The 15,994-nt window shown below is 38.8% G+C and overlaps 1 protein-coding gene across 12 annotated transcripts in view; it reads right to left on the bottom strand.

Annotated features, from left to right (window-relative positions):
* The window catches only part of CLOCK (clock circadian regulator), a 60,538-nt gene that overhangs the window by 33,770 nt on the left and 10,774 nt on the right, over nt 1–15,994 (bottom strand). For 7 of the 12 annotated variants that reach the window (XM_082760263.1, XM_082760264.1, XM_082760266.1 and 4 more), the window contains exons 3-5: nt 14,583–14,670; nt 11,049–11,110; nt 1,212–1,325 (exon numbers count right to left, since the gene is read on the bottom strand). The gene's annotated coding sequence lies outside the window, so the exon portion shown is untranslated. Of the gene's footprint in view, nt 1–1,211; nt 1,326–11,048; nt 11,111–13,207; nt 13,477–14,582; nt 14,716–15,994 lie in introns of all 12 variants that reach the window. The other 5 variants (XM_082760269.1, XM_082760272.1, XM_082760274.1 and 2 more) reach the window with 3 other exon arrangements.

Raw genomic sequence — 15,994 nt, 5'->3', positions numbered from 1 at the left:
AGAATGTTTGATTCACAAGATGAGCTTTTTTTTTTTCTCCACAAAGCTTCAGAACTGAGTGATGCAGGGAAGTAAATGGGAAAGCTGGGTTGTAGCACAATCCCAAGGTGCATCACAGGGTGTGCATGCTATTTTGCCCAAGAGCCCCACAAGACCCCTTAAGTCCCCTTTCCCGCTTCTTCAACTAGTAAGGCCCAACTTTGTCTTGCCTTTATTCTCCAGAGACACTGGAAGTAAACCGTACCTTCACTCTAATACTTCAACACTGCAATTGCACTGGCCATTCCCACAAGTTAAATTCCTCAGATTAGTTGGCCATGGTTTATAAAGTCACTAAGCTGTACCATTTGAAAAACAGCCAGAAATAGCAGGATAAAAATAAATTACGGAGAATTGTTTGTTCAAATTCTTGTCAAAAGCAATCAACAGAGAGGTTAGGTTGCTCAGCAGTAAAAGGAAACTATCGTTACTGGCAGAGAATTAAGTTTTGAATCAAAAGCCAATTAGAACCTTGTTTTTATAAAGCTTGTACAATGTACACTAACACAGATAGCCACTAACTACATTTTCAGCTCTGTGTTAATTTTTCAACAAATTTGGGAACTAACATTACAGGGATCAGGAATAATATGAAATTCCATATGCTAAATGATATACAGTTCCACTAATATGAAAAAGAAAAATCTGTGTGTAACTAAACACAAAAAAAATCTTTGACATAACTGATGTATTCATTATGCAGAATCAGAATTTCAGAATCAATATTCTCCACTTTAACAAAGCACTCAATTTCTAGAATTCAACAATATCATTCGCTTGTTACTGTATACAGATCCTATGTCAGAACTGGTGACCCAGATAGATTTGGTACCCAAGACAGTTGAAGGAACTGATAGACTATACGAAATGCACCTGTAGTGCATTTTCTCTCTCTTTTTAAGGTCTGATCATTCTCTCTTTGCATCCAAAGCTGCAAAAGGCAGCTTATCCTCAGTGGTTATGCGTGTCAGTGGATAAGACTGCAGAAATAAATCCAATGAAATCAGGCAACTTTAATGCAAACAGTACAGAAATCAAGGACTATGTATAAGAATCAAATTCAGTCATTTTCTGCAGAATATAAAACACTTCTTTACCATTGCTATTCAGCCCTTCAGTATTGATGACAGAAAGCTGTAGGAGCTTTATTAATTACAAGAATACAATTTTACCTTTTACACTTTGGGACTTGTAAGTAGAAGTTTCAGGGGTGAAACACTGTTTCTTCTGAAGAATTATGTGGAGTTAAATGTATCCTCTGCTGCAGAAAAGCATTAAATTATGAACTGTAAAAAAAAAATCAAAAAGGAAGGTTTAAAATTAGTAAATTTTATAAATACGTTTTAAATAAAAGAGAAATAATAATTCCAACATGAGTAATTTATAAATGCAATATCCTGCCTATTAAAAACACGCCAAATATTTCACTATCAGAATTCACCTTGCCTTAAAGCTCTTTCCTTGTTAAGCACTATATTCTTAAATAATTTCATCTCTGCTTCAAGCTGTCATTTTATGCCAATCTTTAATCTTGATGTCATTTTTACTTTTAAATGTGGTATCAACAACACCATCTACATCTTTGCTTCCATATGCCACCCTCAAATAATTTCTATATAACATTATTTAAACATCCTATTTGCTGAAACTCTTACTTGGGTTTCCACTGGCTTTCTCAGTGATGTCTTCTCGTCCCCAAAATTGTGACTCTTAGGACTCCAGAATGTGCAGAATGCTGCTGATGACTAGCAAAGTTGCCCAGCTGCATTATTGCTACTGCCTCAGACACAGCCATTAACCCCTTCTTTGAAAACCCAGTTAAAAAATCCTTTCAAAAATTTATTCCAAACTTACCTCACAATTGGAGTATTTCCATAAAAAAATCACCTCTAGTTTAAATAATCAGTCACTCCTGACTTCTTTATATGATTACTTTTCAATTAAATGTATTTTATACACTTCTTCCCTTGAACTATGCTACTTTCTACATGTCTAAGTCACCTGAAATCAGCTTTTTCTCCCATCATTATCTCATTTCTCTGTGCCTATATATTTGCTATACAATATATCCATTCCATTTTCTATGAATGTTATTATAAAATGAATTAAATTTTAAAAAATAAGGTGGCTTCTAAAACTAAGCTTATGCTACTCTTAAATTAATTAATGTTACTGAAAACATCAGAATTATCTCTATTTTTTTCTCTCTTTTTTAAAAAAGTATTTGATTAGAAAAATTAAATTTCTTCTTCCCTGCAGGCAACAGAGGCTCTTAAGTGGTTAAAACAGAGATGTAAACATTAACATAGGAAGTTAAAGCACAGCAGACCAATCTGCCAAAAAGAGAAAAACAATTACAGCATGATTCAATGAAGCCACTCGCTCTTTTCTGGCCAAATAACCTGCTGGCCCATTGACCTACTTTTTTAGGTGCTCGCAGGCTCCTCTCCTCTTCTGTTTTGTTCCATTTGACAAGTGCAAACATTAACGGTGACAAAGAGTCCCAGGAAGGCTAGGTTACAGGGACTGCAACATGAAACCTGTGTTTTTAAACTGCTTTGAGTTGAAGAACTCTGCCAACTCTCGCCCAGCTCCTAACAGAGCTCTAATGAGGAAAATTTTAAATCTCATCCCCGCAGTATGTAGAGCTGTATTTTTTTTTTTAAATCTCAATTAAACACTTAGGATAAACACCACGGACCTTAAGCACAGAACCGTATTTGTTAATGTCTAAAGCAAAATGAAAAAAAAAAAAGGAAGTTTTTAAGGATATTTCAAAAAGGGATTTCAAGATGAGGAGGAAATGAATATGTTTATGTTATAAAAGAACATAGGCAAGCTTAAACCAGACCAAAAGGAAAGCTAATCACAGTGGAAAAGGTTTTGTAACCAAAACCGCACAGATCTCTAACTCAGTCGAAATGGCATGCATGTGAGAGCTAGCAGAAAGGTCTAGACGCCTACACAACAGCACTGGGAGCCACAAGTGTTCAAAGGTCACAAGTCTGTCTCCACAAATCATGAGGGTTTTTTTTAATATCATGAATTATTTGCATTTGTTTCTATCTCTCGTACACATTCAGCACAAGTTTTCAAACTTTTCTGCAATGACAAAGGCTAGAAACTTACTATTTTTAAGAAAGCTAAGTTCCTCAATCAAAAGCTTCAGCTGCTGCCATCGAAATACAAATTATTAATACACAACATTGCTCAATCTGCAGCAAAATCACAAAAGCTAGCAATGCTGCAACCTCTGGGCTATGCTGACTTATCAGTCACAGAGAAGCACGGAGTTATTGGGTGGCCAAAGAAACGTGGTTCTGAGTAAGTCCTGGGATAAAAAGCCACAATCCAACCTCAGGTAACAGTGAAAAGTTTGCATCACCTGATAAAATGCTCTGTGTTATAGACTGAAGGAATTTCAGTAACTGCAGTCCAATTTTGTCATCAAGGCTGCTTTGCACACTGACAATATTAAATCTTGGAAACAAGTTCAAAGATTGAATAAAATGCGAAATTACACTACAGTCTTGCTCATGACTTACTTTGTCAGGACTAGACTGGAAAATAGATGAGACAACAGCCAGTGCATTGCCTCTACTTCATTTTCTGTACAGTCAGTGACTGAAGCCTTGATGTCTCCAGGACTTCATTTTAACAGTAACCTAGCTAAATATTTTTGACAAAGTATCAATATTGTCCTTATGTTGCAAACAAGTTTTTATATAACTGTCTTGATTTTTTTTATATGTAATGTTTTCATGACTTCACAGATTGCAGCCCTCAGACAGAATTAATGCAAATTGATTAGGAATTATATAGGAAAATATAGGAAACAATTCAGTTTTCCAACAGTGCACCGTCTGCAAGCTGAAGCAGATTAACATCCTTAATACAACCTGATCTCTGTGCCATAATCCTATTTTGCCAGGGGCACAAACTAGTGATTATAATCACCGAGGATTAACTTTAGAGATCTTGTTTAAAGAATCAAAATCACAGGACAGCGGTCAGCACCTCCACAGCACCCGATGCCCCACAACTCTCCAGTAACAGAGCGCAGTAAGCAAGCCAAGGAGCAGGAAGACCACAGCAAGTCAGTACCTTCCTCCCAACACCAGCATATCACCAAGAACCTAGTCATTAAACTGATTCTGAAGATAATTATAAACCTTTTTGATGCTCCTTTCCAGGAGCAAAGGAATATTTATTTCTGTTCATTTGGACTACAGACTGCCTGGGTTTTACTCTAGTGGGACATCCCACCACAGTGGACAAGCAGAGAACCATACCTCACACCCAGAATAACGCATTGCTACCACTCATGCTTTGCACTTTGTTCTTCCTGTTCTTCCCTCCAGCCCAACCAGTTTTCTCTTTAGCCTTTTCTTTTTTTTGGATAAAGAGGCAGAGAGGAAAAGGGGAAGTATTTGCTTTGTATTCCTCTGTTGTAAGCATGGACTTCAGGAGAGAGCAGGAGAGCTTTAGACAGCTGAAGCACAACCTGCTCTCTAACCTGATCATGTTTGACCTAACTGAACCAGTTAGCACGTTTCGAGATAGTTCTTCTTTGCTTGCAATGGTAGAAAACACCACCAGAAAGCACATCAGGGGAATGCAAACAGCACTATTTAACATCTTTGTCAGTGACACGGACAGTGGGAATGAGAGCACCCTCAGCAAGTTTGCCGATGACACCAAGCTGCGTGGTGCAGTTGACACACGGGAGGGAAGGGATGGCATCCAGAAGGACCTGGACAGGCTGGAGAAAGGCCAAGTGCGAGGTCCTGAGTCTGGGCCAGGGCAATCCCAAGCACAAATGCAGACTGGGAAGAGAATGAATTGAGAGCAGCCCTGAGGAGAAAGACTTGCGGATGTTCATTGATGAGAAGCTCAATGTGAGCCAGCAATGTGTGCTTGCAGCCTAGGAAGCCAGCCGTACCTTGGGCTGCATCAGGAGTTGCATGGCCAGCAGGGCAAGGTCCCTCTGCTCCACTCTTGTGAGACCCCACCTGCAGCACTGCGTTCAGATCTGGGGCCCTCAGCACAAGAAGAACATGGAAACGTTAGAATGAGTCCAGAGGAGGGCCACTAGGATGATCAGAGGGATGGAGCATCACTCCTACACTCAGACAGGCTGAGGGCGCTGGAGTTGTTCAGCCTGGAGTAAAGACAGCTATGGGGAGACCTTGTAACAGCCTGCCAGTACCTAAAGGGGGCCTACAGGACAGCTGGGGAGGGACTCTTTGTCAGGGAAGTGTAGTGATACAACAAGGAGGGATGGTTTTAAACTGAACAGGTTGGATGGGGCTTGGGGCAACCTGGTCTGGTGGGAGGTGTCCCTGCCCATGGCAGTGGGGTTGGAAGTGGGTGGGCTTTAAGGCCCCTTCCAACCGAAACCATTCTGTGCTTACATGATTCCGAGTGATTGATCCCTCCCCTCTTCTCGTTAATCAAAATGTTAAAATGTTACAGTCTGAAACTGATGTATCTCTCTCATTTTCTACCTCAAAATAACAAAAGTAAAGCAAAGAGAGATGATGGGGCTGAAAGGAATTCCAAGAAATGCTGTCCAAACTTTGCAGCTGAAAACATTATTCCAACAGCTGGGAACAGTGATATATTCATCTATCATATTAAACAATCCAACTGTACTGTTGGTCTGTACTTGTAGAGAAGAGCTGAGGCATATCAAATGTCATTTCTTGTAGATAAACACGCTTTACCAGCAAACATATATCTTTACCTGCTCCACAGGAAACCAGAGCAGGAGTGCGCTGCATCTACTACAGACATCCACATCATTTCCTTCCAGCTGGCCTTTCAATAGTGCAGGCTTGCTTAGGTCTATGTTGCAGAAGACAAGTACACATCCATGTGCGATAGAATAAAGAAAGCGCAGTAGGATGGCTGCCTGGTGGTGTGGGCTGCCACTATTAGAGTAATTCCTCCTATTTCAAGTCTGTTCCTGTGAGACTTGCAGAAAGGAGGCCAGTTCCAAGCAGACATGAACTGCCTGGCAGGTCTATTGTGGCAGTGGTTAGAGCTATCACAGTTGGTCCAGTTACGATGGCACTTGGATGGCTGCATACTGTTTGCCCATCGACCTGTTTGTGCATAGCCCCCACAGAAAGCAACAGCTGGAAGAGCCTGCAGATCACCATGACTGAGAGGCAACATAGCAAACAGGGAGGTAAAATGAGGTTCTCAGATAAAGTTTGTCGCATCAGATTAAGAAGTCTGTTTAAAAGACATCCTAAGTACCATCCTCACAGAAACACAGATGATAAGGGTTAGAGGAAAAAGCAATTCTCTTCTGCATTCTTCCCACGTTAGCCTGTCCTGCTACTGGGAGAACTCTTTGCTCTCCAACTTGGGCCTGAATACAGTTTGCAACTCCCATCCCTCCAGCTCATGGTTAGAGGAAATACCCATCTCCCATTTCTCTGTTCAGACCCTTTGGGCAGATCTCCCCTTGACCAGCTGTTCTGGGGCCACCCTTCCACCTCTCTCCTCTGGAGTCTGCCTCTCCTTCCCCGTCCTCAGCACGGAGATTGGCATGCAGCTCCTTACCCTGTCAGGAGTTTTGTGCTCCAGGCCAGCTCTTCGACACAGTGCGGCTCTCTAATGTTGGTTCAGACTCTGACTCATCAATTTGACTTCCCAGCCTGTCCTTAGACCTGACTCCTTGTCACGAACTTGCCTGACAATCTGGGCTCTTGCCTGAACCTGGGTACCCGCCCCAGCGAGCAGCCTGCCCTTTCAGCTCCCTGCAGCAGCTGGGGAAGAGCTCAGCAAGTTGCCAGGCTTCAGACAAAACTGCTCATTGACAGGGGGCAATGAAGGCCTCTCCTGGCACTCAAGCACTTCTCAGTCTTTTTCCATCTCTTTCCAGGTTGCCTGTATTATCTTTGCCCTCTAGGATCTGAATTAACCAAATTAACTACAACTGGAGATTCACTATGTGCCCATTGCCTCTTGTCCTGTCCTTAAGCACCTGGCTATCAGGTCAATATTCTTCCATACTCTCATTTAAGATATTTTTCTCAGTGCTTTGTACTCACAGATCCTTACCGGAGATTCCTTTCCCTCAATAACAAAGCCATGCAAGCGTGACAAAAATAATGCTTGCAAATCCTGTGCAACTAGTCTGTACAAGAGGAGGACTGCAGCTACATGTTACAATTCCACTTGCACCAGTTTTTGTTTATAAGGCTCCTCCCTGCTTCTTGTCACTCTTCCTGGACTTCAGCTCTGGCCACAGTGAAGCAGATTTGTGAGATGATGTGCTTAAAAAAAACACATAACCACACTCACAGTTTTAAATACCTTTATTGTTATGTTCTGTTTAAAACCCGTGGCTTCCTGTACCTTTGAAAATTGGCACAGCTGAGGAACAGTACAAAGGGCAGCAGGAACCTCTTAACTGAGTCTGCCACTGCTGGGTCTGTAACAGGGAACCAGGTTAAGTCTTGAGAGTACACACCGTGTTTGCACATTGAAAATACAACCTAGCTCATAATCAGGACTGTCTGAAAAAATATAACTAATGCCTCCAACAGTACTTAACAAAAAACAGTACTTCTCAGCACAAGTTTTAACCAAGAGAAGCTAACCTGTTAATGAGACGATTCAAAACTGAAAACCGTCATGCCCCTGAAAAGCTGTTTACTTTAATGGGATTCTGGGCAGGAACAGCCGGCAGTCAGCTCAAGAAGAGATTCCAAATTTGTGTTCACTGTGCAGAGGAGAAAGTGCTCTAGATTGTACAAAAATCTTGACATTCTGTTATTCATGCTCACATGAGGGAACTAAACTTGGTATATTTCACAATGAACAAAAAATCCCATGTTCCTTCCTCCATCCTCTTAAATAAAAGAGAGAATGTATGCAATTGACAGGTTTCTTTCTTTTATTTTTTCTTCCCATAAGTTGAAAGGGGTAAAAATACCTCCCCTATGCTCAAAAGCTGAAATCCCTACTGAATACTGTTAATTACCCCATAAAACTTTGTGCTAAGTACAAAATATTTTATACAGAATAAAATTACCTGGCAAAAAATTATTTTCACTTGCTGATTTCTCAAAATTAGCAGAAATTTAAAGAAAAAAAGTTTAAAATACAGTAGCAAGTTGTCTATCCCCAAGTCACCGCTTTGAGATGTTTCACCCAATTACAAGTGTACGTAATTATGACACATTAGCAATTTTAAGTGTTTTGTATCAAACACATTCAGGTGCTAGTTTAAACAACAATTTGTCTAAAATGGTTTGTCACATTTCTCACAGAGGAGAAATAATAATAAGAATACTATGAAATCTAACCAAGGAGAAAAAAATTAAATGTAGATTAATATCTATTATATCTATGTGATTAATGTAGATTAATATCTATTAAGATTAATATCTACACTAAGAAATGGGACAGATCAAATGTTAAACTTTTTTTCTTCTACCCCAATAACAGGAAAAAATGCCTAGATATAGAAAATAAACTACTTTTTGTGAACTGTCCTAGCAAAAATCTGTTATCAAATTCCACAGCTGTAATTATTACACATTCAAAGAAACCGTAAATTAAATTCTTCAATTCCATAAAACATTTCTGCTGTTTTGATAGAAATCCATGTTTAAAAGGTAGAAAATGAGACCTTACAATTATTATTACTGCAACAAAACCAACGCATTTACCTGCCCACTATAATTAATCTTGCTGAAAACCCACAAACCTACAGGTTTGGTGAGCAGCTTAAGTGCCAGACTTTTATTAACAGCGCATGTCTCTGCTGCAAGGTGGACAGGGCAGGGCAGTTTAAAGCAGTTGCAGAAATGCACACAAATGAACCTTTCCAAAATTCTACCCTAGGCCAAGAAAAATCAACCCAAGGAAGATTTAATACTTCTTTATAACCTAAATGAACATGCATAATTTTACATGAAGAGTCAGACTGACTAATCTGAAGAAAAATAAACGTTTCTTGCTGTTATCACTACTGCACTCTAAAATCTTTAGAGATCAAAGAAGTCAACAGATGGCCAAGACAGTCGGTAAGAATTTAAATTATGCAAGTTATTTCTGCACCCAATGCCTTTACAGTCTATTTAGAAGAAATTTTAAAGTATAGCTATGAATCTCATGTCAGTTTTTCTTGATTTACAACTCACCTTACCTTTTTAAGGGACAACCAGCTCTTTCACATCAACCCAACAACTTAATCCTCGAAGATACCATGATCAACCAAATCCAGAAATATCTCACCACTTCTCAGTTACACAAGTATTAAAAAGGGATGGAAGGGGTTGAGTGAGCAACATGCCACGCTAGACAGCACAACAAAATGAACTCAATTATTTTATTTACTTATAGGAGACAAAGACTTATCCCTAGCAGCTGCATAGGGCACTCACCTAGGATGTGGGATAAACACACTAAGTACCTCCTCCAGCTTAGTCTGTAAGTGAAAATTACTACACGTAAGGTAGCAGGAATAGGATATACATCGGCCACGCGGGTAATGGCACGGCTACAGATACTAGTGACTTCATAACTAAATGTATTCCTAATCACCTTTACCAAATTGCTCGGTAAAGCTGAAAGTCTTCAAGATAATGTGACCCTCCTTTTTTTTTTTTTTTTTTTTTTAACGAAAGTTATTATGGACACTCATTTCCACAACTCCATTAAAATTCCCTCTTCTGCTAGCATTGCTGTCTGCAATCACAAAGCCAACACAGCCTAAAGCTGGACCAGCCTAAAAGTAACCCAAACAATGTTTCATTCAGCTAAATCAGCTAACTTCGTTTCACCATACAGCTGCTCAAAAGCAATGTTGGCACAGGGCAAGGGGAAGCAGTGAATCACCAGGTTAGACACATCTTTTGGCAACAATGCCAGTTCATTCTGACCTACCTCATGCGTTAAAATGCAACCAGAGAACAAAATTCAGAGACGTGAGATTCAAACTTGTGCTCAGAGAAATAAGCTTTGTTGTTACTACTTGAGAAGCCTGCTCTGTATTTTAGATGAAACATTTTCCTCTCGCATGCATTGCTCTATCTCACGTGGCAAACTGCGCCACATCATATTGCAGGCAGAATGAGGTTTGTATACATGCACTGATCCAGACTCATGAAGAGCTTCTGGATATAAAAACAAACCCTGAACTCAGCTTTGGAGTCAATGGGAAACTCATGCAAAATGCAAAGCAGAGGAGTAGCTACACCTGGCATGTTGCTAGGTAGTTATCAATCTATCTGTCAAGCAACACAATTATCACGAACTGTGACATTTTTAAGATGATCATCAGTATGCATACATATATATATGATTATTCATCTGGATGAATAATATGAAGCTAAGAAAGTTTTTTGAAAGAATGACTTACACCAAGAACGATTATTTGTAACTCTTACGGTTGTACAAGTGAACCAAGAGGACATATATAAAAAAAAACAACAAATAGAAGTACAGTTGAAAACAGCAACATGCAAGAACAAACGGCGGGTGTTGTAGAAAGCTACCAGTACTCAATCTAAAACGTGCTTATCTCATGCAGAAATGCAAGCATGCAAATAAACCACTTTAGAACTATCTTGTTATGGGCACTGTTTTTTCCAAGTTGATTGCACAATCCTCGATCTGTGCAGCTGTGCAAGTGCTTCTGATGCTTAGATTTCCCAGCATGCGTGACTCATGCACAACTAAATCATTCTGTAAAGCGTTTGTGAAGAGTAGACTGCTTCACTGCCCGAGGAATGGAGTAGGCAGTGCACTTCATAGGAAACTGCCTTAGAAAAGAAAGAGGAACTGAAAATTCACATTCATGTTACCATAAAATGAGAGAGTAGGAACATTTTTCTGTTCAAACACTGAAGGACATTCCAAGTCAAAAAAATACCAAACTAGCAGCTTCTCCTCTCTGCAGCTCCCTCTCTCCCCCCATGTCTGCATTAGCAAACTTTCTGTTATATTCCTAAGATTAACAAGATTTAACAGAAGTAAAGACTTACTTTTTCTAGAATTCTGTTGTCTGCTGGTGGGTCCTTCAGTATTTCCTTGCCAGTACAACTACCTGTTATAGAAAGAGCAAGTTTACACATTAAACAAGAATTCCATGCTACAGTTATGAATTCCAGACACCTGCACTGCAGTACTCTCCTTCATCTCATCACACAAAGCACTAGAGTTTGTCAAGAGAACTTTTAGTATAACGATCCAGGCTCAACTGGAATTACAGTGCTTGCAAAACCTGCGATACAGGACACGTCCTTCATATTACATATGCAACAAGTGCCTTAACAGGAAAGAGGAAAAAATAAAAATAAATAAAATAAAAAAGCCTTACAACTGGTGCACAGAGGAAGTGTCTGTGCACATTTCAGCACGTTAGCTGAAATGTCAACTGTTGTCTTAACTGACAACTAGAAGAGTCTTCCTGCCTTGGATTTGTCTTGTCCCTAGAAGCCCTTTGCAAAACAATCTGTAACCACTTTTCAGATATAGGTTAAGGCATCCTTTAGCCACCTTGGAAGATTTAAACAAGAACCAAAAGGAAATGGAACATCAGCCAACAAAATCGGTCAATAAGAGGACTTGTTCAGACAGGGAAGACAGTACATTATAAAAAGAAAGAATAGTACTGCATGAAGTAAGTAACAGTAATGCGGCAACAGAAAAAGTGTATGAAGTCAACTCTAATCTAATTTTACTCTCATCTTTCCTTATACACATAGAAATAAAGGAAGAACATGTTTGCTTAAATATTCAAATGTCAGAGTACTCAACACAACTACATTTCTGAAAGTACAATTAACACCAGAGGGAAAATCATTGTAATTTGAAGTAGCACTGTTACATTTGACCATTTTTAGCCTTCTGTGTTTCTAAAGCCCAATCATATTATGCAGATATTTTGTTTATTAAAATTCTTTGTTCATTCTCCTGAGCAGTAGAAACATGTACTTTCTTTGTGAATTGCTACTGACACACGCAGAAACTTTCAGAGGTTGTGCTTAGAAAGTGGAGCTTGGAAAATCCACTGATTCACCTTCTGAGGTTCAGCAGAGAAGCAGCAATAGCAGACCAACAAATTCCTCTTCCCATAAATTACGATGGTCTGCAAAACATTGAGCCCAGTCTACTTAATTGTATATGAAGTTGATGATTATGATGACAATATTACACTTCAAACATCAGGATTTTTTTTTAACGAAAACTTTTTAGAGCTTGCAGAGAAATTCACATTCACAACAAAATTTCTCAACCATTTCCACTCCCTCAGTGCTTTCAAAAATATTTTAAGATCATGTTTAATGAAAGACAGAAAACAATACAACCGTAGAATTCTTAAGCCAAGCTTCTTTAAGCTTTGCTGCTACCACATTTCAGATAAGAACTTTCAAGATAGGGTGTGGGGGAAAAAATGTAATTCCTCAAACTCAGCTCTTATTGGTATTTTCAGAAATTCATGTTCTGTCCCAATACTTACATTTAAGCTTTAAAGAGTTTCAAATGAGTGCTCAAAGGTACTTATATCAGAACTATTAGTCTCCTGTACTATCTACTATATTTAACACCAAACCGTATCAACTATTCAGGACCACACTCACTATATTTGCATGATTCTCTAAAATCTTCGGGCTTCCATCTGCATTTTTCTCTTTTGCCACTCTTCAAGGTTTTCTTTCACAGAATCATCAGACTACACTACTTCTATCTACCTAAACATGTCTCAGTATGTTTGATTCTTGTCCTCTTGAAGTCTTCTCTGCACTCTCAAGTTCTCAACACCTCCCAAATTAGCATCACCATATTTTATTAGCAAAGACTTAGAACCTTCTCTTCCAGGTCATTACTGAAGATGCTAAAATTAGCACTGCTTAGAGACTGCCATCTCAAATAGCAAGGAGGATCTAGTTAAAAATCAAGTTGCACTAGACGTATCTTACAGTTAATTGTTTAAATCACAACAAATGAAGTATGGTTCCGTATAGGTTCATTTTCCACTTCATTAAGTGACTCCGTTTTTCTATTTCCTTGACAGATTGTATTCACAGAGGCAGTGAAGGAAATCTGTGGAGGTCGTGTTGCTCAGTACCAACGCACTGAAACTTGTAACTGGATTTAGAAAATAGACGCACAGAGATGTTCGTTGCCCTAAGGTACTCACCAATAACCAAAGTAAATAAATTTGGCTGTCTCCACTAGCAAATAAACTGGAGCAGTAGAAACGGATCAGTAGATCAAAGCAGCAGGTGCTGACACTAGCTGTTCAAGTGGGTTTACTTTGGATTAGATTTCCATCTGGTCTCCAGAAGCAAACCACCATTGCGCAGGCCACTCAAAGTTTTCCAGGGATTTAATAATTGATTCAGGCCTGTGTGCTCCCAGTAGAGACAGAAGAGCACTTTGCACCTGCAGCAGAACTTAAACAGTTTCCTGGGAAAGGAATGTAGTTGAAACATATTGCATCAGTAGGGGATAAGGGGAAATAGTTGAGAGTTTCTCTCCAAAGCAGTATTAACAACTTAAATCAAAATGGTAATGCTTAGACTTCAATTGTACCCTCCTTTCCAGAACAGACTAATCAAAGAAGGCACCATCTCACACAAGAGAATATTTGAGGGTATGGGTTCTGGAAGAATTCTGTAAGCCTTTCTTAAATCCTTACCACAGTTAAAAGCAAATAAACAAAAGCCACACTGCATGGCAATCTACTGACTGCCACATAGATTTTATCTCCCCTATTCCATAATTCAGCAGAAGACATAAAACTCAATACCTACTACCACTTCACCTTCATGCATCTTTTCTTCACTTTCATCTTTTATGCCCCTTTCCTTTAAATATTTTACTCCTTTTCTTGTTTCCCAACTATTTCTTTCAGATTTTTTGTCTCACTATTTCCTCCTATTACCCGTACTACTAAATAGAGCAAGTGCAAACTTAAGATTTGACATCTCCAAACTTTCAGACAGAGTTGGCAGTATTGTTTTTCACTTTGCAATTCACGAAGTTTAGACTATGACAGGCCCTGTAAGCACTACCACTGTCATTCAACTTGTCCAAACTCTATTTAAAAGGGCTAAAGATGAACTTGTGCTTGCTCCCATCATACAAACACATCCCAAAGTCCAGAGGCAAATAACTACATAAATTGAGAAAGAAAACAGATTAATGATACAGGAATATTTGTTTAGCTTGAGGCTGAAATTAGTCTGGTTCCAAACATCATCAGAGAACAGCCATAGGAACACCATGGCAAATACACTACGGAAAACTAATCAAGCAACTGATGTTATAAAAGAACTTTATTACAAATATATTTGGCATATACACAGCCAAAAAGAAAATCCAGGAATATATTGCATAATCTGCCTTCCTTTTTCTGAGCTATGTCATTTGTTTATCTAATAATTTAATCTTCTAGATTTTAGGTTAAATGACAGAGCATATGTTAGCATTGCAAGTTATAAACGGGATTTGGTCTCACACAATTAACTCATTCATTGCTCAAAATAACCAAAACATTCACCGAGACTCACCTAGTTTCACTGATGTTCAATATACAGCATCCAAATAACTTTCCAGAAGATTTTTGCAAATGAAAGAATGGGCTTCACACTGCATTTGCTGAAATTTACATGAAAAGGAAATGAGATCTCTTTCAAGCAATGCCTAAAAAAAAAAAACACCTAATATATACAAACTTTCTCACATACAAAAAAATGAAGATTTTTTTTTTAAATGATCAGCATTATATGTATTTCAGAAGCTACCTTCTGAATGGGTCTGGGATTCAGAGCAAAGAACAGAGTTTGCAAGTACCTCTGTTTTTAACAACAAAAAAATCAGTTAATGCTAATTTTCATCAACGGTAGATACAACTATCCCGTTGAGATTTTAAGCCCTATTAAGCAGACATGAAACTTTAATGTGAATTAAATATTACATTCTTCATCTATAAAAATCTCAGAAGTAATCATCCCATTTATTCCTATATCCCATTTATTCCTATTCTGTCCTAATGGACAGAAATTCTGTCATCCTGTAACTCATGAACACTAGACATTTTGGGGTCACTTCACAAAAATCCAAAATATGAGAAATGCTCAGCACAGTCCTATAACAAACAGAAGGAACAACAGGAAACATTAGGACCATCCTCCACAAAATACTTTCTAATTTCAGCAAAAGAAAGTGGAACTATAAGCCTCCTGCTTGTCTTGTACGTTCCGCTTCATAATTTAAACCTTTAGACAAACTCGCTCTCCTCATACCTCTCTACCTGACCCAAGGCACAGATTTGCTTTGGTCAGCAGCTCCACTTCTCTGTTTGATTAATTTAAGTCAATTCTCTGATCCAAATGTAAAACTGGGATAAACTCTTAGCTCGTTCAGAAGCAATACTTTTTTTTCCTTAAATCTGTTAGGAACCAAGAAACCATTTTCAGACTTTTACCTCTTTATAACCTACAAATTTTTATTTAACAAGTTGCAATTTTTCTTCACTGTTATAGGCAGAGCAGCCCCAGTAATTATGACCAAGATAACTAACTGCCCTACAATACATCTCCCATCTCCTATGGGTTGGCTCTGATTATGCCACCACTCCTCCTTATCGTACCTATTGGGAGCTGCAGGCAGACGTTAAGGAAGAGCCCAGAAGAAAGCCTCCTTACTCAGTGTTTGTGCCTGACATAACAACAGAGAGCAGCAAATTAGGCCTCTTTACCTCTCTCAGTCCAGCTAGAACATGCTCTGGTACCTCTGCCTGGTTATAACTAAAAGGATTTGGAACATACCTACCTCATCTGATTTGGACAGATGAAAAAGATTTAGGCAAGTCACTGAGCTGGTACAGACCTATTTTTCAGAAATCTAAATGGCACAAAACAAATAGCCTGATACTGCAGCATAACAGTTCTAGTTTTCTCCTAAAAACTCAACTTCTCTC

This window comes from Aythya marila (genome assembly GCF_965140915.1).
Source record: "Aythya marila genome assembly, chromosome: 4".
NCBI lineage: Eukaryota > Metazoa > Chordata > Aves > Anseriformes > Anatidae > Aythya > Aythya marila.
Note: the sequence above shows the minus strand (reverse complement) of the source record. Positions and strands in the feature narration are given on the sequence as shown.